The 24,775-nt window shown below is 38.0% G+C and overlaps 2 protein-coding genes and 1 pseudogene across 10 annotated transcripts in view; 2 read left to right on the top strand and 1 right to left on the bottom strand.

Moving 5' to 3' along the window:
• Positions 1-3,098, bottom strand: part of Nek1 (NIMA related kinase 1) — a 163,381-nt gene extending 160,283 nt beyond the window's left edge. For 5 of the 7 annotated variants that reach the window (XM_026389744.2, XM_077792549.1, XM_026389747.2 and 2 more), the window contains exons 1-2: positions 3,037-3,098; positions 2,503-2,627 (exon numbers count right to left, since the gene is read on the bottom strand). The gene's annotated coding sequence lies outside the window, so the exon portion shown is untranslated. The other 2 variants (XM_026389746.2, XM_026389745.2) reach the window with 2 other exon arrangements.
• On the top strand, positions 3,019-11,289 carry LOC113183459 (glycoprotein endo-alpha-1,2-mannosidase-like protein pseudogene; annotated as a pseudogene).
• A 3,898-nt stretch (positions 11,290-15,187) lies between these two features.
• The window catches only part of Clcn3 (chloride voltage-gated channel 3), an 83,231-nt gene continuing 73,643 nt past the window's right edge, over positions 15,188-24,775 (top strand). For all 3 annotated transcript variants that reach the window (XR_003300881.2, XM_026389717.2, XM_026389719.2), the window contains exon 1: positions 15,188-15,719. The gene's annotated coding sequence lies outside the window, so the exon portion shown is untranslated. The remainder of the gene's footprint in view (positions 15,720-24,775) is intronic.

The raw sequence follows: 24,775 nt of genomic DNA, 5'->3' as shown, positions 1-24,775 counted from the left end.
AAAGAAACAATATGGTGATGCAACACCGTGGTAGTGTAAACTGGTCTACATGCTAAGGAAAATGATTTGATAATATCTCCCCAAACTGTAAATGTATAGACACTTTGATACAATAATTCCATTCCTAGGAACTCACACTATAAATACTTCCAAATGTACAGAAAAATGATATATTTACAAAGTTATCCTCCACAACAGTTTCTAATAGCAAAATTTAAATAACCATAAACAATGAAGCAGCATTTGTATTAATATAGAGTAACTTCTAAGTATTAAATTTTTAAAAAAGATCAAAATAATAAATGTGTATATAGTACTCCCCCCTTATCCACAGAGGACATGTTTCAAGACCCCCAATGATGCCTGAAACCACAGATAGTACTAGATCTGATGTTTTCCCTATACATATCTATGATAAAGTTTAATTTAGAAATTAGGGACAGTAATAGAATAACAATAAAATAAAACAATTTTAACAATATACTGTAATAAAAGTTACATGGTTTCTCACTCAAAATATCATATTGCACTATTACATTTTCACTTAAAGGAAATACTTTATAGCTTCTGTTTGTCATATCCAAATTGCCAGCATCACTACTCTTGCTCTTCGGTGATCACCGAGTAAAATAAGGATAACCTGAATACAAGCACTGATAGTCAATGTGATAACCCATAAGGCTACTAAGTGACAGGCAGGTAGTACATATGGTGTGTGAATATGCTGTATAAAGGGATGATTCAGGTCCTGGGCAAGACTGCTTGAGATTTCCTCATGCTACTCAGAATGGCATGTAATTTAAAATTTATGAATTGTTCATTTCTGGAATTTCTCATTTAATATTTTCAGACCAGGGCTTGGATTGTGACTCAGTGATAGAGTGCTCGCCTAGCATATGTGGGGCCCTCAGCACCACATAAAAAATAAATAAAATGAAAATATTGTGTCCAGTTACAACTAAAAAATAAATATTAAAAAAATATTTTCAGACCAGTTGATTACAGGTAAATGAAACTGGATAAGAAAGGACTAATGTGCTATTATTTATGTAATAATTGTAAATATATATATATATTTATACATGTGTGTATATACACACACATATGTATACACACACATATGCACATATATAATAAGTCCTCATCAACTGTTTTACAAGTTGTCCTGAAGGGAAACATTAGTAATGTCAGAGCAACAGATTTCACGAAGTCTTTTGACACTGTCTGCAACTACAATCCATACATACTCTTTTCCTAAAACAATAAATACCAATTTGAATTGTGGGAGAGGGCCAATTTATCTTCTCAGGGAGGAAAAGTCCCTCCCTTTTTTCTCATTACTCAAAAAAGCAAAAAACAAAAATGGAAATACTATTGGACTTTTTTTCCTAAATACTTGGGTTTTTTTTCTAATATCTATCTATTCAGATAACACTCAAGAAGGCCTGTAGTGAAAACTATCAACATGTAAATAAAGCTTTTATATTCATGAAAAGGTATCATGTTCATGACAGATTAGAAGGCAGATTAGACAAGAGTAAAATTTACTTGGAATACAATGTCAATGTATTATTAACATGACCTCAAAAGAACTCCTGTGGTCAAGTTCCATAACCTTTACAAATTTCTGATGGTAATTTTCACTGTGCAAAAACTTGTTTTTCCACAATATAGGTTCCTTATTTTTCACTTAGAACAACAGACAATTCTAAATGAACTAGATCTGTAGATCTTCTAAGACCAGACAAATAAACTAGAAACAAAGAACTACTTCTCTTCATATTTGGTTCCCCTCCATCATCTCTACAGTATTGCTGCATCATAAGAAAAGGCCATTATTAGCTTAGGTTGGATACTACTTTTAATCCTTCATAAATATTTCTGATGAATTTACCTAGGCAATAAAAAAATTATTCTTCTTGGGAAACTTACATTAGAAAATAAAATTAACACCTGCATTAAAAAAAGACTTATGGGGGCTGGGGCTAGGGCTTGGTGGTAGAACACTTGTCTAGTATATGCACAAGTCCCCAGCACCCCCTCCACACACACACACACACACACAAGTTGTGATTAACACTTAGAAGTAGTAGAATCTTTAATACCTTACATATGGAAACTGTCAAATCATGGAAATAAAAATATAAGATTATGGGATAACTAGTTAAATACTATTATCTCCTTCTAATTAAAATGCAGATAATTTAAGATTGGAGATATCTAATATAACCAATTTAAATGACTGTTTTTCCATATTAAGGTTTATATTATTATTTTAATTCCATTATCATTTTATCTTTTAAAAAATGTCTAAGGAACGTTTTGAAGTACAGTTAGTTCTTTCAGAGAATTACCATTTTAATGATGTGAAGGTATTATTCCCGCAAACACTTAAGGTGACTATCCATGCAATCTCTACACAAGCAAATCTAAATAGGTCTCCTCGTTTCCACTATGATTTTACTCTTTTGCACATCATTGCTTCCCCCAAGTGCAACTCACCTCAATGTCACAGGAATTTAGTAGGAATAACGGTGATGATCAAAAGCATCGGTCTAGAGGTGGTAGTCAGTTCCTAAGAGACTTAATGAGGCAGAGTCACCATTCTGCATTTTGAAAATAACATCCTGAAAGAGAAACCAATCTAACTAGCAGCAGCTCACAGCCCAGACTGAAAGGGAGCACTGAGACCCCCACACACAAAAAAAATCACACCAGCCTTTAGTTGACACCTCAGGGTTGACCCCGTCCCTCCTTGCACAACCCGGTTGGGACTGACCCACACTACCCAAAGGAAATAAACACACTGTTTTCTGACCCCCTTGGAAACGGCGGGTGGCAGCAGGGGGAGTGCCTCCGTTACCGCCCATCCAACTTCACAGAGGTCGTTGCTAGTGGCCAAGGAGGGGTGGAGGGCAGGCAGCACTTGGGACTGTGAGGCTCCCTGACTGCCACGTCCTCCTGCCTTGCTACAGTGGCTCTAGTTTCCGGGATAAGGGGACAACAGCTTGGGAATACATGGTAAAAGTAACGCACCCAGGCGCCCGCACCCTGGAGCGAGTGCAGAAGAAGGGGGAGCGGCAGGCGTGTCACCGGCGCTGGCGTGTGACGTCAGCGCGCGGGAGCCGGCGCGACGCGGAGGTGGCTGGGAGGAGCGGACGCGCGCGGGGCGGGGCCGCTCGAGGCGGGGCGGGGCTGGGCTGGGGCCGAGTGGGGCGGGGCCGAGTGGGGCGGGGAGCGAGGCGGAGCTGGCCATCGGGCCGAGCTGGTGTGGAGGGAGCGCGGAGGGCGTGGCTGATGGTGAAAAGGAAGGTCGGGGCCGAAACGTTGGGGAGAGTTCTCTAATAGAAGCTAATTTGGACTAAAGCATTTTATTAATTTTTCCCGCATATAGTACACATACAGGTTTTTGTTGTTGCTGTTGTTTTTAAATCTTAAGGGCTTCCGACATATGGCTGTGGCTTTTTTTTTTTTTGGTACCGGGGATTGATATTTTATATCAATATTTTTATATCAATATTGATATATTTTATATCAATATTTTATATCAATATTGATATATTTTATATCAATATTTTATATCAATATTGATATATTTTATATCAATATTGATATATTTTTATATCAATATTGATATATTTTTATATCAATATTTTATATCAATATTGATATTTATATATTTTTTGAGACAGGGTCTAGCTTAGTTGCTGAAGCTGGCTTTGAACTTGAAATCCCCGTCTCAGCATCCCAAGCGGCTGAGATTACAGGCATGTGCCACTGCGCCAGGCAGAGATGTCACATTTTATAAGTAATTTGTTTAAAAAAAAAAAAAAAAGAAGTTTTTTTCCCAAATATATTTTGGCAGATTAGAGCAAGGAAGTATTTTGAATCCTTGAAATTAAAAAAAAAAAGTATAAAGGTATAATTGGTTTTCTATGCCTTTACATCATTATGTATGTTGAAGGGTTTGGCGGTGTGTTGTATTAAGTACATTTCTTCATTGCAGGACTTGAGAAAATACTTGGGAACAGATTCCTTTTAAATCAAATCTATTTTCCTGAGTAATTGAACTCAGTAATCTAGCAGCCCGTTAGGCTGCCTCACCTAGAGTAACCTGGAGAATTTGAACTTGAAGAGGATAGTGGCTTGTTATTGCTATCTCAGTTGCCCCAAGCACTGTATATGGCCACAGTGGAGAGACAGCAGGCTGCCAGAGACCTTGGTGGAATGTTTCAGATCTTTGTTTCAAATAAATTCACCTCTTTCTTTCCCATCCCCTTACCTACACCATAGACCCCAGATAACTCTGGGTTCTCATGGCAGTCTTTAAATGGTGGTGCTCATAAGAAATACTTTATTGCTAGCATGCAAATTGAAAGTTTTTGGCTTCTTTGCCAGAAGATGGCACTAATAGTCATCCAAACTGGCACACTGGAAAAATTATGCCTTGGTTTCTCTCTCCAACCTCAGTGAAGCTATAAAAGACTTATTTTCCTTAATCTTTACTTTTCTGGGCTAATTTTTGAGCCACTCCCACTCCTAGTTAGTCGTTTGAAATTTTGGTGTCTGAATGCACAATAACTTTTGTTCTACCCACATCCCACGGTGCAGTGAAATGACTTGAAAACATTGCCAATTGCTAATCTAAGCAAATTCTTTTTTGCTGCTTACAGAAGGAGTGGGTTGTCAGATAGTTTCTTAGATAATTCTTTAGGCTCCTGTCATAAACTGTTGATGAGAATATAAATTGCTAAAATCGTTCTAGAACGCATGCTAGTAATACAGTTATCCTTAAACTCGGCAATTTCACTTTTAGAACCAAAATGCCAGGAAATTTTATAACCAGGAAAAATTAGAGATGTAATGTCTAATGAAGAATTTATTGAATAACTTATAATATATTCAAACAATGGAGTAGTCTAAAGCCATTACAAAGGATAAGAAGGATCTATTTTTATTAACATAGAAATATATCCTTGAGGGGCTGGGATTGTGGCTCATCGGTAGAGCGCTTGCCTAGCACAGGCGGGACCTGGTTTCATTCTAAGCACCACATAAAAATAAAATGCATTGTGTTGTGTCCATCAACACCAAAAAATAAATATTAAAAAAAGAAATATATCCTTGATATTTTATTGAAAAAATAAATCAGACTGCTTTACCAGAGTTATAAACAGGATTACCTGATAATTTCCCCTTCTGATTTACAAACCTTTATGTAGTTTAATGTTTTTTTACTTTTTTGAGGGGATACTGGAGATTGAACTCAGGGCCACTGGACCACTGAGCCACACCCCCAGCCCTATTTTGTATTTTGTTTAGAGACAGGGTCTCACTGAGTTGCTTAGCACTTCACTTTTTTTATGTTGAGGCTGGCTTTGAACTCGTGCTCCTCCTGCCTCAGTCTCCTAAGCTGCTGGGCAATGGTTTTTACTTTTTACAACAAAAATGGTTTGAGGTTTTTTTTTTTCCTTTTCTTTAAATATTTTATTGGATTTTTCTTCCAGACAAAAGCAGCTTTTGCTCCTAGCAACAACCCAACTGCAAAAGTATACAAAAAAATAAAACTTGCAGTCTCTGTAATGCCAGATTCGTGGGACCCCAATAGAACTCTGATCCGATGCAATCACACAAGAGTCTTTATTGCAAGCTTGAGCCTGGACTCACAACCATTTCCGATGCAGAGGTCCCAGGGAGTGAGTCCTGGTCCTTTATCCAGAGAGATTTTATAGGTTTTGTGGTGATACTCTATGTGTCACAACATCACACAGCAAATCATTCCATACAGCAGGAAAATCAAATAACTCCTCTTAACATTGATTAGCACATTCACTGGTGGGAACAAGTTGGGTAGGGGTGACTGGTTAGTAAAAGAGGGGGATTCCTTTGAACAGATTGGTTTAAGCCACGAGGGGTGTACATGCTAAACTACATGGTTTCCCAACATGTTATCAACCACCATAAACTACTGGGGATCATCTGGCATCCCAAGTATTTTCCCTGTCTCATGCTGATTGGTGGTTGCTAGGGGGTTACTATGGGTCTTCACCTAGCCTGAGTCAGGGACACCTGGCACTGCATATCTCTCCTGTTATTTGCAGACAAGCAACTCAGCAGGGTAGGTATGTGCCTAGAAAGGCTCTGTGGGTTTTTCCAAGGACAAGGGTCAAGCTCCCTTCCTTAGGACAGGCCTTGAGGTAGAAGCTGCTGTTATTTATTTATTTTCAAAAATGAAGTCACATCAGTTTCTCATCTCCATACTCAGAGTTCACCTCTGTGCACACTGCTCCATGAATTCAATATTAACAGTTTTACAAATATCATCTCCATTTTCTCTAAGTTCATAAGAACATAAAGAAGCCTGTATTTATGTGTTTTAGTCTTAATCCTTTAAAATGCATTTATACATATTATTTTGCAACTTACATTTTTAACAGTGTACCATGAACATCTCAAAGAGATCACCCAATTCTTGTCAATGATATTAATATCCCACGATATGGATGTACCAAAATCTATTCAACCATACTCCACTCAGTAAAAGAGACTGTTTTCAATGGTTTTGTTATTTCTAAGGTAAAGATTTCTAAGAGTAGTTTAACTGTGTCAAAAAGTATGCATTTTTCCATTTCAATAAATACTCTTGTGTATTGGATATATACTTTTGTGTAAGAAACCACTCTAAAACATAGTGGCCTAAAACAACAATTGACTATTTCTCACAATTTTGTGAGCAGGAAATCAGGGAGAGTTCTGCGGGGCAATTCTTTTGTTCCACGTGGCTTTAACTGACTTATCTCTATTCGGCCAGCAACTGTGCTGGACAGGGTGGTTCAAGAAGCTTCATTCATTTGTTCCTCCACAATCCTTTCAAAAGTCTAGCTAATTTCTTAAATAGCAGCTAGTTTCAAATTAGGAGAACATAGAGTTGCCCATCTTTTTGAAAGCTAGGTGAGGAACAAGGGTGGCATACTTTTGACACATTCTTGGTAAAAATAAGACTCACAGGCAAAATTTAAAAGGTTAAAAAAAAATCAATGGCAGCCACATTTGGAAATGATCTACCATGTGGGAGACCAACCTTACACGTGACTGAGTCACACTCCCCGGCTGGGTGCTGAAGCGCTCAGTCACAGAAATATGGCAGAGCTTTCCCCACCCTTCTTGGATTCAAGGGTCATTGTCTCATGCATGGGTGTGTCTTGCTACAGCCCCATGGGTGGAGCTATGCTCACCTGTTCCTTTGTAATACAACCCTTTCCATGGAAGTGCCTTGTGTGTGTCCCCTTCTCTTACTGTGCCCTAGGGTGTGGCCTACCCAGGTGTCAGTCAACCTGCTAACAGTGGACATCATGAAGATAGACTCAGCCCCCTGAAACTTGACCCTTGCCTCATTTGAATAGCTTCTCCTCAATAAAAGGGCTCAGCTCCTGCTCTGGTCAGAGGAGCTGTCACAGCGACCCCAAACAAAAAGAGACACAATCTTGTGTGGTTATTTTGCGCAGCCCAATTTTTTTTTTTTTTTTTAAAGAGAGAGAATTTTTTTAATATTTATTTTTAGTTCTCGGCGGATACAACATCTTTATTTGTATGTGGTGCTGAGGATCGAACCCAGGCCACAAGCATACCAGGCAAGCGCGCTACCACTTGAGCCACATCCCCAGCCCTGCGCAGCCCAATTTAATTGGAGTGAACCCTAAGCCTTTTAGTCGAGAGAAAAGAAACCCAGCACTACCACATTCTGGGTTATTAGTCACAAGTTTAATAAACTTGAACACAAAATAACTTTATTTTAAAAAAATGCCTATTTCCACAAGCACTGTTTGTTTCTCTCTTAATTTTGCAGTTTGTCCCCCTGCCCCCTTTCAATTTTGTGGTACTAAGGATTGAACCAAGGTATGTTTTACCACTGAGCTATACCCCCAACCCCTTTTTAAAAATTTGAGACAGGGTCTTACAAAGTTGCCCAGGTTGGCCTTGAACTTGCGACTCTCCCATCTCATCCTCCTGTGCTGCTGGGATTATAGGCATGTGTCATCATGCGTGGCTTAATTTTGTAAAAATTTTGAACTTCTCCCTGTGATCGAATTTCAAATCCTTTTTCCTTTTCTATTAGGTTATCTTTTTCATCAATTTTGCCGCAGTCTGGCTGGGCACAATTCAGGAGCCACTTGTCAAAAGAAACGAACTTTATTTTTAGAACCACACACGCCAAACAAAACAGCTCCTCAGGAAAACCTTCAGCGCCCAACTGCCATCACCAACTTCCCACAAGCCTCTCCACCTCCCCCAATCCTCCTGCTCTTGAGGCTGATTGGCTGGGTCGTGTGGGCGGAGCCAAAAAAGTCCCCCAATGAGCAGCTCCGTGGTCTGAAAGGGCAGGGAAACAGCCCAATGAGCATCACCTCAGAGGAGCCAATCAATTGGCAGCTAGAAGTTGCTGGGGCTGCTGTGAGCCAATCATCAGCTGGCAGCTGGAAGTTTGCTGGCAGCTGGAAGTTTGCTGGGGCCCCTTCCGGCTGTGGCTCTCAACAAATTTGAAGGAGCTATTTGTAAAATATGGAAACTATTTGTCATATTGTGGAACAAATGTTTCCTGCCAGTCTCTAATGTTTTAATTTGTTTTATGGTATTGTTGGACATACAGAAATTTTCTATGCGATCAATCTTGTCATCCATGTTTCCCATTTTGCCAATAAGATACTTCTTTGCCCATATGGTTATCCAAATACACTAAAATTCTTTTTGCTTTAATATCCTTGATACATTTGAAATTTATTTTTCTATAATTAACATAGGAAAACCAGCTTTGTGTCCTTTAGGGGGAAAGCTAGTTAAATATTATTTCCTTTTCCACTGATTTGTAATGTAACCTTTATCTTATATTCAATATAATATTTATATTTGTATATATTTCTAGATTTCTCTTCCATAACTTATTGTACTCTGCCTTAGTACATTTCTATTGCTTTAACAGAACATCTGATACTGGTTAATTTATAAAGGAAAGAAGTTTATTTAACTCATGGTTCTGAAGGCTGGAAGTCCAAGACCAGGCAGAAGCATCTGGTGAGGGCCTTGTGTGGTATCATAAACATGGCAGAAAAGCAGAAATGTTAATGGGTATGTGCAGAAGAGCAAAACATGAGGAGTGGCCTTGCTTTTAAACAACCTGCCCTGGAAGTGGTTAATCTAGTCTCTCATGACCCAAACACCTCTTAAAGGTTCTACCACCTCTCAACACTGTAATATTTGGGAATAAATTCCAACATGAACTTTTTGGGGAACAAATCACAGTCAAACTATAGCAATCTCCTACTTTTTGTCATTTGAAAAAAAATGATGTTTGTTTTAATCAAGCAATACTGTAATAATATTTTAATATAAGGAAATGCCAATATAAACTAACTTATTAAAAATCATGATAATTATAATGGACTCCAAATATTAAAGGTAGTCTTAAGTTATGTGCCTCTTCTCTGGTAGAAAAAATTAAATTTCATTAATCTTTATTAATAGTGGTAGTATAATATATCAAGGGGAAAGGGACTAGTGTAGGTACCTAAAGAGTTTTCTACTAGAAATAAATTCTATCCTGCATTCATCATGAATTGACTCCTATGCTAGATTATGGGGACACTCAGGAAAGGGTATTGTTATTTATTCTTTCCAGAAAGAAAGTGATAAGTTGAAACAAGCTAGATAATAACAAATTACAGCAAAATGTTGGCAATAGAACTACACTGAATGTTTTCCCTTTGTGAAGTCACTATGTAAATAATAATTTTATTTAAAAAGCACGAATTTATGTAGGTAGATGTGCTTGAGTAAACTGTGCTGACAAAAAACCAATCACTGTGATTGGAGGCAAGAAGGACCTAAAACTTTATCATGAAGAAAAGCATTCTCTAAAATTCAGATCTCTTACAGACACGCAATATTCAAGTACAAAAAAAAAAAAAAAAGAAAAGAAAATCGGTGTCTTTTCGTTTACTGTTCCATCTTCTTCCAGAAGAATTTTTTAGCATTAAGCTAGATTCCTGAAAGTCTACTCTAACCTTATGTAGTTTAAACTAACAATTAACTATGTACTTGGGACTGTAGCTACCTGATGAATTTCTGGATCTTAATCAGCTAGGCCGAGCTCAATATGCAAAGATAAAATATTAGGCCCTGGGATCCGGGCCCAGGCCCAGAGTAGGCGCCCTTTGAGCAGCCTCGGGATGAGCCCCCCACGCCCAGAGCCCTGAGCCCACAGTCCAGCGCCTGGGACCCTAGCAGCTCGCAATGGTAGGTCCCCGAGGAGGCCTAGCGCCCCCTGGAGCAGGATCTGAGCGTCTACTAGGAACTGCTTGACTTCTACAGGAGCCCGCAGTGTGAGAGCCACCACACTAACTGGCACCACATCATGGTGCCACACTGCGACCCCGAGGTCCCTATCAGCTATTCCCCTTCTCCCCACCAGCCCCGCCCCCACCACAACGGCTTGGGCTCCAGTTTCTATCCCAAGCTGGGGCCCTACAGCTTCTGAATCCCGGATCAACGTGCTACTGGAGCACATGACCCAACTCAAGGCAAGCCACTGTTGGTTTCTTGGTTCTCTTCTGCTACCCACCTGGCATGGCTGATGATATCACAGAACCCTCAGATGACCTTGTACCTGCTCTTCTGGACCCGTCACATGGTATAACATCCTATGGCTCTCCTAGTGCATTTTACAGGTATAAGAACATGGGCAAGAGCCTCCGACTTTTTCATATCTGGGACTCACACCTGAAGGCCCTGGAGGCCTGGACACATCTCCTCACACCAACCGGAAACATCCCCTAGATAGGTCTTCCCTCTCTCCTGGTGGAGGATGGCCACACCCAACACCTCCAGGCTGCAGGATTCAAGGGTATGTGCATTTGCTTTGCCTCCAGCCCTTTCTCCTTTGGCTCCTCCTATCAGACTGTAAGCTGTGAAGAACTTTTGTGCCGACAACAACCACGCTGTCCATTCCTAGCGTGGCATCTGGCTACATTGACACGGGCCCTACATTCCATCAGGGTCCTGGAACACACATTACTTGGAACAGACTAAATGGTAAGTATTATGAGACAGCCCTGAGGGAGCCCTGACTGTGGGGCCCTAGATCATCTCCGTCACTTCTTTCAATGAGTGGCAACTTGATGGGGGCCATTCCCAAGAAAAGGCCAGCCAACTTTGTCTGCACCTGGATTATCTGCTTCATCAGCCCAGATGACCCAAGACTGGGCAGAAAACTTCTTTAAGAAGGAGACTGGTTGATGTGAGGAACCTATGAAGAAGAGCATGAAGTGCGAGTGTCCAAACCTGGCTTGAAGGTGTAAACCATGTGGCTGAGCTGAGGTTATAGACACTCATTGGTCCCCAAGTCAGCAGTGGGGTGCTTCTGGGTCGGCCATTAAGCAAAGACGCCTTTCCTCAAGCAAGTAGTGTTAAGGTGCTCAGTTGTGATGGGAAGCAAAGTAGTATTTCGGAGGACAGAGTAGAAGCTGGCAGGTGATTGCACTTAGCCTTGGCAGCTCTATGTTCTAAGCGTATACTCTCATATAACCTCTGGCTTTGAACTCTGCTGCATGTGGTGGTTGTATAGTGGACTTACCCAGTCACTGCTCTTGAAAGTGTTTCTGCCCTCAAGACCTCACAGTTTCTGATTTTAGATTCTGTGAAAAACTGACACATGGGCTGGGCTGGCAATAGGTTTAGCACAGTGAAGAGTGGGTTTTCTTAAGATCTTACTAGTATACCTAAGGTTTCTAGAGGGACTAGTGAACTGGTGCTTATTTACAAATAAAATAATATGCTAATTGTGTTAAAGCAGTACCCAGGAACATGAAAACAAAACAAAAAACAACAAAAAAAGTTGGTTCTTGAGTTTCTTGCTTTCTGGGTCACCTGCAAGGGCTCACAGTGAGGAGAGTTAGCTAGCTGGAGAGGGTGATCATACTATATTTCTAGTAAGAATAAAATGAAATGCTGAATCTTTACCTGTGCAGAACATGAGAAAGGAATCACTTTGTGAGAATGTTTTGAATATGTGAATCTCCACCTGAGGAGGCTCAGGAAGGATTTTATAGAAAAGAATCACATGGAACTGGAAAACTGTTTGCCATGTCAAAGGCCTCCAATATAAACAGGAATGCAAAGCTATTCTACATACCTTGATATTATCTTTGTGAAAAAGACAAAGGACAAGAAAAGAAAAGATCATTATTCAACTATTTCCCTGGGGCTGGTAGAATCTGGAGACAAATCTAGATTAGAACTTCGATACTATTTCATTGATAGAGTCTTTTTTGTTTGTTTGTTATTATTTTAACCCGGTCTATGTTGCCCAACTAGCCCCAAACTCCTAGGCTTAAGTGAAAAAGAAGCCAAAAACTTTCAATTTGCCTCTGGGATTACAGGCACATGCCACCTCATTTGGCTATTAAGAGTCTCTTTATCCTTTTTATTCCCTTTTCCAAGTGTATGACACATAAGCAGTAAAAGTTCTTGTTTTGAAACAATTCACAAATATATGAGGCAGATTTATGCCTTGCTTGTTAGTCTCGTTTTCTGTTGAAATTTAAAAAAATGTATTGTTATTAAAGGAAATAATCCCATCTTGTTTTTTCACTTGAAGAAAAGTTCAGAGAAGTTTGACTGGGTCCTATAAGTAAGAATCTAGGAGACACTGAGATATGATTTCCAGTGCTCTTTTGGACTTTTTTTTTTTTTTTTTTTTTGGCCTGTTCTAAGAAATCCAACCCACCATTTCCAGAACAGAATTACTGACAAGAGGGTAAGGTTTAACTCACTTTCCCTCACTGGTCATGTCCACCATTCATTTCTCTCTTTATCTGCTAGGTTACCAGCAACACAACTAAACAAGCTATCCTAGATCTGGTTGAAATTGCTAAACTCTTACTACTATGAGTTAAATCTTTTTCTTCTTTTCCTCTTCCTTGAGGTCTTAAGGATTTGGTTGATTGGGGGGTTGCACATGGGGAGTAATCAGGGAGGAGTAAAGCTAATTTGAATACTGGTTGAGTTTTTCTTATTATTGCTTAAGGTCAGTCCTAACAACAACAACAACAACAACAGCAAAAGCCCCTGTGACTTAAAGTAGAAGAAACTGACTTATTTGGATAATTTATTTTGCTATGTCTTCAAATACTTCCTGTATACTGAGGGCTTATAAAAATATATATTAAAATTGGGCACTGTGGTGCACATCTATAATTCCAGCAACTCAGGAGGCTAGGGCAGGAGAATCATTAAGTTCAAGGCCAGTGGCAGCAATTTAGTGAGACTCTGTCTCCAAATAAAAAATAAAAATGGCAAAGGGCTGGAGATGTAGCTCAGTGCTAGAATTTCCTGGGTTCAATTCCCCAATACCCAAGCCAAATAAAACAGAATTTTTGGGAAGGGGACTTAAGCAAAGATATTTTTTTGAAACTCCCTAAAGGGTTCTGATGCAAAGTGAAGATTGGAACTTCTAGTGTGATGATTCTGTACACCAGAAAGTATGCATTTTAAAACAAGTTCTTAGAGGTGAATAAAGTGTGCATACTATAAATAGTTTTACAGCAAACCAAATATACAAGTAGACTTGTTTTTGTCCACATAAAAGTTACCTTGGGATAATCCACCAGTAGGAACTAACACTACTGTAAAAGAATTCTTTTTCATCTTTATAGAAAGCAGATGATTGACAGACTGACTACTGTCTATTGTAATCAAAATCTAAGTGATTCTTTCCAAAATTAGGCTACATATCTACAATGAGAAAAGAAAACATAAAACATCTGCAACTCTCTTGTGAAAAATTTCACTGTTTAGAAAAATTTTTGCTTGATTTCCCACATTTTCTAAAAAGAAGCTAAGAAATTTACCTAACAATGTTTAAAATGAAAGAAAATTATGCTTCTATAGTATGATGGTTTCACAATTCTACCTTAATATAAGTCATAAAAGCAATCATAAGCAGCTTGACTGCATTGTGAACACACCCACCACCACCGTGGGCACTATGCTAGCTTTGAAGCCCTGGCCATGTTTGAAAATACACAACATCCCCCATTTCCCCACCCCGGCAAAAAGGATGGAAAAAACTCACTTGTTAAAACAGACAAGTTGCTAACCTATGATAAAAATTTGATAGAGAATATGTATGTGAATATAGAAAATTTGTAAAGACTAAGACATACATAATATTAACAAGATACTTCTACAAAAAGCAGCTGGTATTAAGTATTATATTTATATATTCATAAAACATTAATTATAGATAAGCCACTCAACATTCACAGATCTTAATTCTGCCACCCAGCGGTGGTACGCATACTGCTCAAGAAGTGCAAAGCCTGCACCAGCTCACCAAAGTGGCTACACTTTTGTAGCCTAGGCGTTCTTCCCCCTGCAGCTTTTCGCTCTGCATGGGAATATAGCTCCTTGAGCACGAGAAGCTGGCATACTGAATTCTGTGACAGGATATAATTGTAAACAGAAATAATTCAGATTATATATTTCTCCAGAATAATTTTCAAGCGTTAGTTTTGAAAGTGCGTATTGCTAAATTTAGGTTATCAGTTTTCCTCCCATGTATGTTGAGTGCACAATCAGCGACGACGATGTGTAAGGCGAGAGGACACTGGTGCATTACTCTGTCTGCGACCTAGAGGCACAGATATTTGGTACAGGTCTAAATTCCAAGGCCCACATCTCTTGATCTGTTTGAGAACTAGAGCTCGTTGACGGCTGCTCTGGCTTTTCCCTGCTGCGCCCAGGGCTCTCTGGTGTCCCACGCGCTGCTCCCGGGCACTGTGGTCTCTCGCCGGAGTGGAATGCGAGTTTGCAATGACACCAGAGTGAAGCGCATCGGCAGCCTTTTGAAAATGCCTCCCGCTGCAGGCCTCCTCCGGTCCTTTACCGAGGTCACCGCAGGGGCAAGCAAGAATGCGTGAGTGACGGTGAGGTGATCGCTGAGCCAGGGCTTCGCAGCCAGCTCGCCCACTCCTCCTCCTCCCCGCGACCCAGCCCCAGCCCGCCCACTGTTCCCACACCGCCCAATAGGCGCCGACGAAGCTCCGCGAGTGGCCTGAGGAGGAGGTGTAGGGGCGGCTGGACGCTGAACGGCCGTTCACGTCAACGCGTTGACGTCACGCGTCGACGCCGGGGACGTACCTGTGGGGCTCCGGACTCTTGCTGCTTCTCTTCCCCTTCCGTGGGTCAGGGCCTGTCCGGTCCGGAACCTGCAGCTCCTTTCTCACAGTCCTAGTTCGTCTGCGGCCTGGAATCGGGCTGGATGATGAGGAAGGAGGGTGTGGTGGCTTGAAAGCTATTCTGTTTTACCCCTGGATTGGAGCATGGATTCAATTTTCGTCTTTTAAGAGGGGAGTGTGGTTGGAGGTTTTAATTTTAATCTTGGACAGAAGCAGGTTGACTCTAGGGCCTTGCAAAGCAAGAGGATTTAACTTAATGCTGCTCCCGTGTTTGAAGGAGGACAAAAAAAAGTCCCACCTGGCAAAATTTACGTAATCTCTTCAGTACAAAACACCAGGTACCTTTTAAATCGCGATAGCGATTTCATTGTGTCAGGTTTCTGCAGGTGAAGCTCCCTGGGTAGCTAGGTTTTAGGTTTGAAACAGATGCAGAATCCAAAGGCAGCCCAAAACACAGCCACCGATTTTGCTATGCCTCTGAGCTGCGAGGTGAGTTGAATTGTACCAGCGAAGATTCGTTAGCTGTCATGTTCACGGATTTGGGGTCAACTGTGAGGCTAGGACTCTCATGATGGTTTATTTTACAACAGATATACCTAAGTGATGTTAAACTCATCCTGGTTACGGATGTACCCTCATTCATACTTGAAATTTCACCCTTTTTCTTCAGGACGTCGAAGAACTTGAATAGAATGGAAGTATGACCCAAGAAAATATTAATTTTGAACTTAGTGGATTTTACTTTCGCTAAATTTGCCCAAATTTAAGCATTATATTCAGTTTTTCTATTTTAGATTTATTTGTGTATATAAAAACATGTGTGTGTGTGTGTGTGTGTGTGTATGTGTGTATATGTGTGTTTTGATGTTAAAACTTGTTGAACCACAGAAGCCAATGCCATGTGGTTCTGTGGTATTCTTTATTTGTATGCCATTTTAAAACTGTGGAGCACATAGAAAATAATTACATATACATGATGCATATCAAAAGCTGACATTTGTTTTCCTTTGAAAAGAAATTCCTGTTTATAACTGAAGCAGTAGTGACCATGTATAAACACATATATGAGATTCAGAAGTTCACTTCTACAAGCAAACTTTTTGAGCCATGCAGCTCAGTTCCTGCAGCATCATTGTGGCTTATATAATTGTTTGTTGACTTGAATGCTTTTCCTTTTATGCATAAAGAATTAATTTAGAAGTTTATTTTCTAGATGATGAAGTCAGTATGGAAATAATTTAACTGTCAGTTCTACATACCTTTTTAAGTCGCTACAATATAATAGTATTTGTTTAGTTCAAGAGTACGTATGGGAGTTTAAATGCTTGTGTGTGTCTTGTTGACTTTCATCTTAAAAGGTGCTACTGCTGCTACTATTATAGGAGTATGGCTTAAAAACCATGTGTGTGACCTATAGATAGGTATTTTCTTAAATTGAATATACTTATATGACCTTTGGTTATTAGACACAGTTACTGTTGGCAGAATCTATTAAAGTTTGCATTCCTCTTCCACCTCTTCCTCCCTATATCCTATCTAAAAGACTGATTATTTACTTGAACTATGGGTCAAATTATTTGAAGAGGTCACTATGAATGTATTGTATTTATCTTTATGTGAAAATTGTGCTTTAATGTGTGTTAATCATATATAACTCATTAGGAATAAAAATATTTAACTCATTTTGGATACATACAGTTCAAGGGAACAGATTTGTTGAGGTTTTGGGTTTATGTTAGAAAATTGGCAATTGTCCAGGTCATGTTGGTGATAGGCTTTCCATTTCCTGTTGTGACATGTTGGGAATAATTTTCAGACCACTCAGGAAGCCAGATTTGATCTCTGTGGTGGGTCATATATCAAAGCAGTATCCTGTGGGGTTTGGCAACTATCACTGCTTTGTAGAACCTCCAGCTTAGTTTGTAGTCAGACTTGTCAGCAGGCATCTCAAATATATAATATAATACAATATAATAAGTATTAATAATTGAGCATGTTCTATGGTTCAGGCTCTTTTCGAAGTGTTTTTGTGGGTTATCTCAATTTTTACACCAAAGCCAAGAATGATGTAGGTGCTTTTCACTATCCCCATTTTACAGATGTTGGAAACTGAGGCACCAAGGATTTAATTAACTTGCCCAAGGCCCCACAATAATAAATCAGGATTGAGACTGAAGCTCAGCAGTATGATTTCAGAACTCACTGTACTCTACAGCAGGAACGACTGCATTGTACTGCAGTTTCTGCTGGTCAAAATTTCAGAGAAGAAGAATGAGAGACATGACAGAATAGGGCCATTTATTTTTATTTATTAAGGAAAAGACATTGTAGAAAATAGTGGTTTTAAAAGAAAAACACTCTGCTTTCCTTTTGAGTTTGACCTACTACTTTAATAAACTCTTTTGTGAGCTGGGTATGATGGTGCATGCCTATAATCCTAGCTATTCAGGAAACTGAAACAGGATAGTCTTAAGTTCCAGGTCAGCCTGGGCAACTTAATAAACCCTGTCTCAAAAATTAAAAAGGTCTGAAGATGTAGCTCAGTGGTAGAATGTTCCTAGATTCAGCTCCCAGTACCACAAAAAAGAAAAAAAATGACCCCCCCCCCCCGTTTTTTGTATTTTTTAATGTGCACATTCACATCTGTACATAAACGTTATACCTATGATAATTTTGATTCTTAAAAAAATATTCTATTAATGTGAATATAGCATGACCATCACTGCTTCACTTTCATTGATGAAATATGGAGAGATTTGATCAGCAACTTTGAATGGAACCAAGTTAAGTAAATATATTTCTCATTATCCTCATAGTTGAACAATTTCTGCTTTTTTAAAAGTCATGAAAACTAGTTTTCAAAGTCTCAGTCTTCTCTAGCATCTTTTTATTGGAGTATTGTTTTACATTTCTTCCTTTTTCTAATCTGACCTTTATATTCGTGTTTCCTTTGCCCTTTTAAAATTATCAAGCATTTAACTGCCCCTCCTTGAATTTGTTTCTTTTTATGTATTTTTAATTGACAAATCATTATATGTATGTATTTATGGAATATAATGTGATGTTTTGATAAGTCTATACAGTTGTAGAAAGACCAAGCTAACATCACCTCACTTGCTTGTCATTTACGTGTGTGTGTGGCCCTGAGAACACTTAAAATAGTAATTTTGAGATACATAGATCACCAAAACTTATCCTCTTGCCTAACTGAAACTTTGTATCCTTTGAACAGCCTCTCCCCCTTTGCTTATCTACACTTCTTCAGCTTCTGGTAACCACCTTTTTACAGTACTTTTGAGTTTGACTCTTAGAGTCCACATGTGAGATCAGGCAGTATTTGTTTTTTTGTGTCTGTTTTATTCATCTGTTGCTAGACACTCAGGTTGTTTCCATATCTTGGCTGTTGTGAATAATAGCATTTAATTTAAAAGATTTTTTTTTTTTTTTTTTGGTACTGGGGCTTGAACTCAGGGACACTTTGTCAAGCTACATTCTCAGCCTTTTTTATTTTTATTTTGAAACAGGGTCTTGCTAAGTTGCTTAGGGTTTTGCTAAATTGATGAGACTGACCTTGAACTTGCAATTTTCCTGTCTCAGCCTCCCAAGTTGCTGGGATTACAGGTATATGCCACCATGTCTGGTCAATTTAGAAGGTTTTATAAGTCTTAAGAGATTTTCTCTAGATAGCTAATTCATTTAACAAGTTGTTCATTTATGTTTGAAGAAAATATATAAGATACAATTTGAAGTATACCTAACTAAAGGAACATAAAGGATAAAATATCAAATAATATTTTTTGGGGAAAGTCAGTTTGATTATTTTATATCTTGTTAACATTTTATCAAAATGTATTTTTTGTTTTAATACCCTATGAATTTAATTAACAAACATTTCTACTCTTTCCTCAGTATCTTATTCTTTTACATCCCACCTTTTTTTTTAAATGTCTTATTTTCTGTCTTTTATTGTGTTGCTTTACATGGTTCATGTATGTAGATGAATTTGATAATTTGCTTAAACATATTTCTACAAAGAATGCAGTTTTTCTGTTTTTTTGTTTTCTGTTTCTAAAATGAGAGACTATTCATGGCTTTATCATGTTTCTGATAGAAATTAGTGACACTAATATATAATGAATTCTTTCAAGTATCTCTGTTGTCTACATAAATGCAGTGGAAGATCTATTATATCTCAAGAAAAAAATTATAAAAACAATTATCAGATCAGTGTAGCAAGGATTAGCTATGTTGACTTTACTTTAGTACTTTGAAAGTTTGTTTTAAATTGAGTCTGGTCAATGATCACACTTAAATTCTGTGATATAGTCGTTGCCCTTATGACCTGTCTTTTCTGATATTTTTAGATCTGAGTTTTCTTCAAAAAATTGTATTATTAGACCATCACTGAGATATTTGAACTATTGCATTAAATTTCTTTAGATCTATATACATACTTAAAAAATGGTTTCTTTTACTATATAAATACTATCCTTAATGTCTCATCAGTCTTATACATCTCAAATTAATTATCTGGGATGTTCAAAATATGTGTATTTTATAATTAATTTTCATTTTACAGTGATTTTAAAATAAAGTTATGATTGTTCTGTGTATAATTAATTTGTATTAGTTAATAACTATTTCTGCATGATTTTAATATACTACTTTCTTTCTCATTTTGTTTTGTAATTACTTGGTTAGGTAAAGGAGAAAAGAAAAGATCTCTTCCTCAGTATGAAATCAGATGGGAAAAAGAATATGGCACAAACTCCCAGTGGGAATTCAGTGGATTCATCTGCCCACTAAATAGATATTTCTATCCAGATATCCTGATCATCACATATGCAGTGTGTTCCCCAACTTTTCTCTCTGTTTTCTTCTCCAATTACTTTATACTTTTCACTTTTCAATTTCTAGAAAGACATAAGTCTTTTCATTAAAAATAGAGGAGCTGGTCATGGTGGAGCAGGCCTGTAATCCCAGCGGCTCTGGAGGCTTAGTCAGAAGGATCTGGAGTTCAAAGCCAGCCTCAGCAATGGTGAGATGCTTAGCAACTCAATGAGACCCTGTCTTTAAATAAAATACAAACCAGGGCTGGATATGTGGCTCAGTGGTTGAGTGCCCTGAGTTTAATCCCCAGTACCCCCCCCCCAAAAAAAAGAGGAAGAAACATAAACTTGTGAGCCATTCTGCCTACCTAGTTCCCATTTGAGTCCAGATTTTCTGATTTTATTTATTTATTTTTTTTGGTGACACTTGAATATAAGTTCTTTTCTGTTTTCATTGTGGCTTTAGATTCTTGATAATGATGATTTTTTGTGGTTCTGGAGATCAAACCCAGGGGCTCCTGTATGTTGGGAAGGTGTTCTACCTTCACTCCCACTTCATTTATTATTTTTTATCAGAATGGTTCTGAAACATCTTAAGTGTATACCTGCCTTCAGTCTCCACTTGCTGGTACATTACTTACACAAATGCCATTTAATTCTTCAGAGAAACCAGTTATGGATCATTCCTTTGTTTAGCTCTTCTACCTCCATTTAATCTGGCATTCTAGTTCTATTATACTTAAGCTTTGATTTCTTTTTCTAGGATTTCCCCTTTTTCCATCCCTACATGAACTTTAGTACCTTGTGTATAAGACCACCATTCCATTCCCAAAGTACATATATTGTGAGGAATACCTTTTGTGGTGTGACTTTGAACCTGCAATCTTCCTGCCACAGCCTCTTGGGTAGCTGGGATTACAGGAGTGTGCTGGTACCTGGCTTTAAGAACTTTTCTTATGCTTTTAGCCATTCCAATTTTAGATGGGGAGTAAGGAAACCTTTTATAGGACTAGTTCTCTGTAAACATACTCACTTATTTACAAGTGTTTTTGTTTCTTTCTCCGTAACTTGACTCATGTCACTCATTTTGTTTCAGATAATTTCTCCCATCTCTGCACCATAAAATTCCTGCTTACTTTTAAAGGTCTGATTCAGGTGTGTCTCTTCCAATAAAGGTTTCTTATTATTAATCACAGTGAAATTTGTTTTTTGGGATTTGATAACAATTCTGTGTCTTCTGTGACATCTACCATGTACTGCTTTTGATTATTGGAATGTATACTAATGTATAGGAAAATATAGCAACATCCCCCTCAAGGATAGTATATAGTAATTTACACTGAAGTGTGCTGAAAGCTGAAAGCTGTAAGGCCAATACAAAATACAGTTATTAAGAAGATAAAAATTGTGTTTTAGTTTGTTGTAATTTCTGCTACTTTGATAACTCTTCTATAAACATTAGCCAACGAGTGATTATTTTGAAATTCATAATAGTTGTCACACTTTAATGTGTGACCAGTGCCTCACACAGAGTTTTTAAAAATTTTAAATGAGAATACTTCTTATATACAAATGGTTTGATCAAGGTTTTTATAAAACCTTCCTGCCCCATCGCTGATCTTGAGACTTTTGTTTCATCTTTCTAGTTGCTGACATTGAGGATTTTCACTAATTCTTTCACCCAGATTGTGACCTACTTTTCTGCTTAGCTTACTGTTCAGACAGTTGACAGACATACCTTTGGTACTTAGCCACGATCCTCGGTTCTGCCCATTCTACTTTATGGGAGAGACAGAACTTTGTGGGGAGCCACAAAACTGTGATTATCTCAGGTTTTGGGCCCCTTAAGATACCTGTTTCTAGGATCTTCCTATCGCTGCTTCCCCCACCACCCAAATTCAGGTGGTATGCTACTTAGTATTTGCCGTTTGGGAGCTAGATTGTTGTACTGAAGGTAACCATACTTCATTTAATCTGACCTTAAGCAGAAAATGAAGCTTGGATTGTATAATACTAAAGTTGGTTAGAACTCTGTAGACTTGAGTCCTGTGATTTAGAGAAGGCTGAAATTTATTTATGTCACCTGGTTTAAAATTAGTTACTCAAGTCAGAAACTTAGTCAATATCTTAGATTTCTTCTTCTTCACCATTCCATACACTTTATTATTTAACAACTCCTCTTAAAATATTAAAACTTTTTCTGCTTCTCTATATTGCTGGCTTAGTTCAGTTATACCCTATCTCATGTTTAGAGCTATTTGAAGGTCTGTTCTCATCTGATTCCTGTCTGTAGGCCATCAATCTTTTGCCCTTCTAATTTGTCTTCCACCCTGCTGCTAGTATTGACTTGATAAAATTTATATCTGATCATGTGGTTTTTCCTTTTTTTAAAAAAAAGAGATAATTTTTTAATATTTATTTTTGAGTTTTCGGTGGACACAACATCTTTTTTTTTTTTTTTTTTAATTTGTATGTGGTGCTGAGGATTGAACCCAGCGCCCGGCACATGCCAGGCGAGCGCGCTACCTCTTGAGCCTCATCCCCAGCCCAGTGGTTTTTCTTTTTAAAACTTGTAATGGTTTCCTGTGTGTGTAGATGAGTATGAAGGTTTCTTAGCATAAATTATGAGCCCCTCCCTTCATGGTCTGGCATCTGTCTATCTCTCTAGTTATTCTCCAGTCTCTTACCTCTTAATTTGACCCAAACTGGCTTCATTATTATACTTCTGTGTTGTTGACCTGTGTTGAGTTTTCACCTTATAGTTAATCTATCCTAGTCTTTCAATACTCTGCATAAAACATTTTCCTAGTTAAAGTATTCACAGACTCTTTCCCAGCTAGCATGCTTACTTCTCAGTGTTATAAAATACCTTTTCCATGATGCTTGTTATACCATAGGGTAGTTATCTGACTTCCCAGTGACTTGGGAATAGGAACTGTATCTTATTGATTACCTCAGCACCTGATTTCGTTCCTGGATGGATTAGGTGCTCAGTAACTTGTTGGGAAAAATTAATAAATAATTCTGTAAGCTGGCTTTAGCTACTAAATAAATGTTATCCTGCAAACTAAGAGTGGGAAAGTAGGAGGACAAGCAAGTTTAGGGCAAATATTTATTCAGTTTAGGTCTTGTTGATTTTGAGTTATTGTACAACCATCAGAGATGTATTATTCATTATGTACTTGTTCATTAATGCTATATATATGTTAATTGAGCCCTTGAAATTTTTTTGTTTGATATATACACGACTATTCTAAAATTTACATGGAAAGGCAAAAAAGTTAGAAATCAATTACCCAATTTTAGGATTTATATAGCTTCAGTTATTCAGACTGTGTTATGGGTATACCTATAGACACATAGTTCAGTGAGATAGTAGAGAACTCTGAAACTCACACAAATATGCTTAGCTAATTTTTAAAAAATATATATATGTTTTTATTTGTATACAATACCTTTATTTTTTTGTTTGTTTATTTTTATGTGGTGCTGAACCCAGGGCCTCGAACGTGCTAGGCAAGCACTCTATTGCTGAGCCACAACTCCAGCCCTTAGCTAATTTAAAAAAAATTTTTTTTTAGTTGTAGATGAACACAATTTTGTTTATTTTTATATGGTACTAAGGATCGAACCCAGTGCCTCACATGTGCTAGGCAAGCATTCTACTACTAAAGCACAACCCTAGGGATTGAACCCAGGGCCTCACATTGCTAATAAGTGCTCTGCCACTGAGCTGCATTCTCAGCCCAAACCAACTAATTTTTGACAAAGGCAGAAAACAGTTCAGTGGAGGGAAGATACCTTTTTCAACAGATGGTGATGGAGCAATTGGATATCCTATGCAAACAACAACAAAAACCCTAAACCTTTGAACTATGTCTCACACCTTATACAAAAATTAAAATGGATACAATGAATTACATACTGAAGTATAAAAAAAATCCAGATATTTGTTATTTGTCAGACGTTATTTGCAAATATTATCTCCTATTCTGTACACTGTCTTTCCATCCTTGAAAGAGCTGTAACACAGAACAAAGTATTTAACTCAATTTATCATTTTTCCCTCGGTAGACTTTGCTTTAGTTGCAAGTCAAATAAATCTTTGCCTATTCCTACCTCCAAAGACTGCCTTCTATATTTTGTTCTAAAATCTTATGGTTTTCCATTTTTTACTTCCTCCACTGAAGATTATTCCATTATATAAGAATAATACCAAATATGTTCCAGATACTGTGCTAACCATTGAATATGCAGTGTTGAGCAAAAATTGACAGTGTGTCAGATCTCATGACACATGGGAAGGGAAAAGAGACATATTAATAAGATAATCACATTAACAAGTAAAATAATACAACCATAGTTAAGTGCTATAAAGGAGAGCTGTAAGAACTAATTATGAGAAAATTTGTCGTGGTCAGGGAAGATCCAGGTAGTAAGTAGGTCAGAAAGGCTCTTTTGTACTAGCTTCATGACTTTGTACAAGTGTTAAACTTTTTGTGTCTCTATTTCTTCGTTGCTTATGTGGGGATAATAATAGCACCTAAACTTTAGAGTTGTGATTATATTCAATATAAAGATTAAATGTAAATATTTAAATGTTTAATATAAATATTGAATTATTTATAAAGTGTACAGTATAGTGCTAGCATAGTAAGCTTCATTTATTAAATAAAGGGATACTTGATCTGAGATCTGAAGAATGAGTAGGAGAGT

This window comes from Urocitellus parryii, chromosome 14 (assembly GCF_045843805.1).
Source record: "Urocitellus parryii isolate mUroPar1 chromosome 14, mUroPar1.hap1, whole genome shotgun sequence".
NCBI classification, from domain to species: Eukaryota; Metazoa; Chordata; class Mammalia; order Rodentia; family Sciuridae; genus Urocitellus; species Urocitellus parryii.
This window is presented reverse-complemented; position numbering and strand designations above follow the sequence as displayed.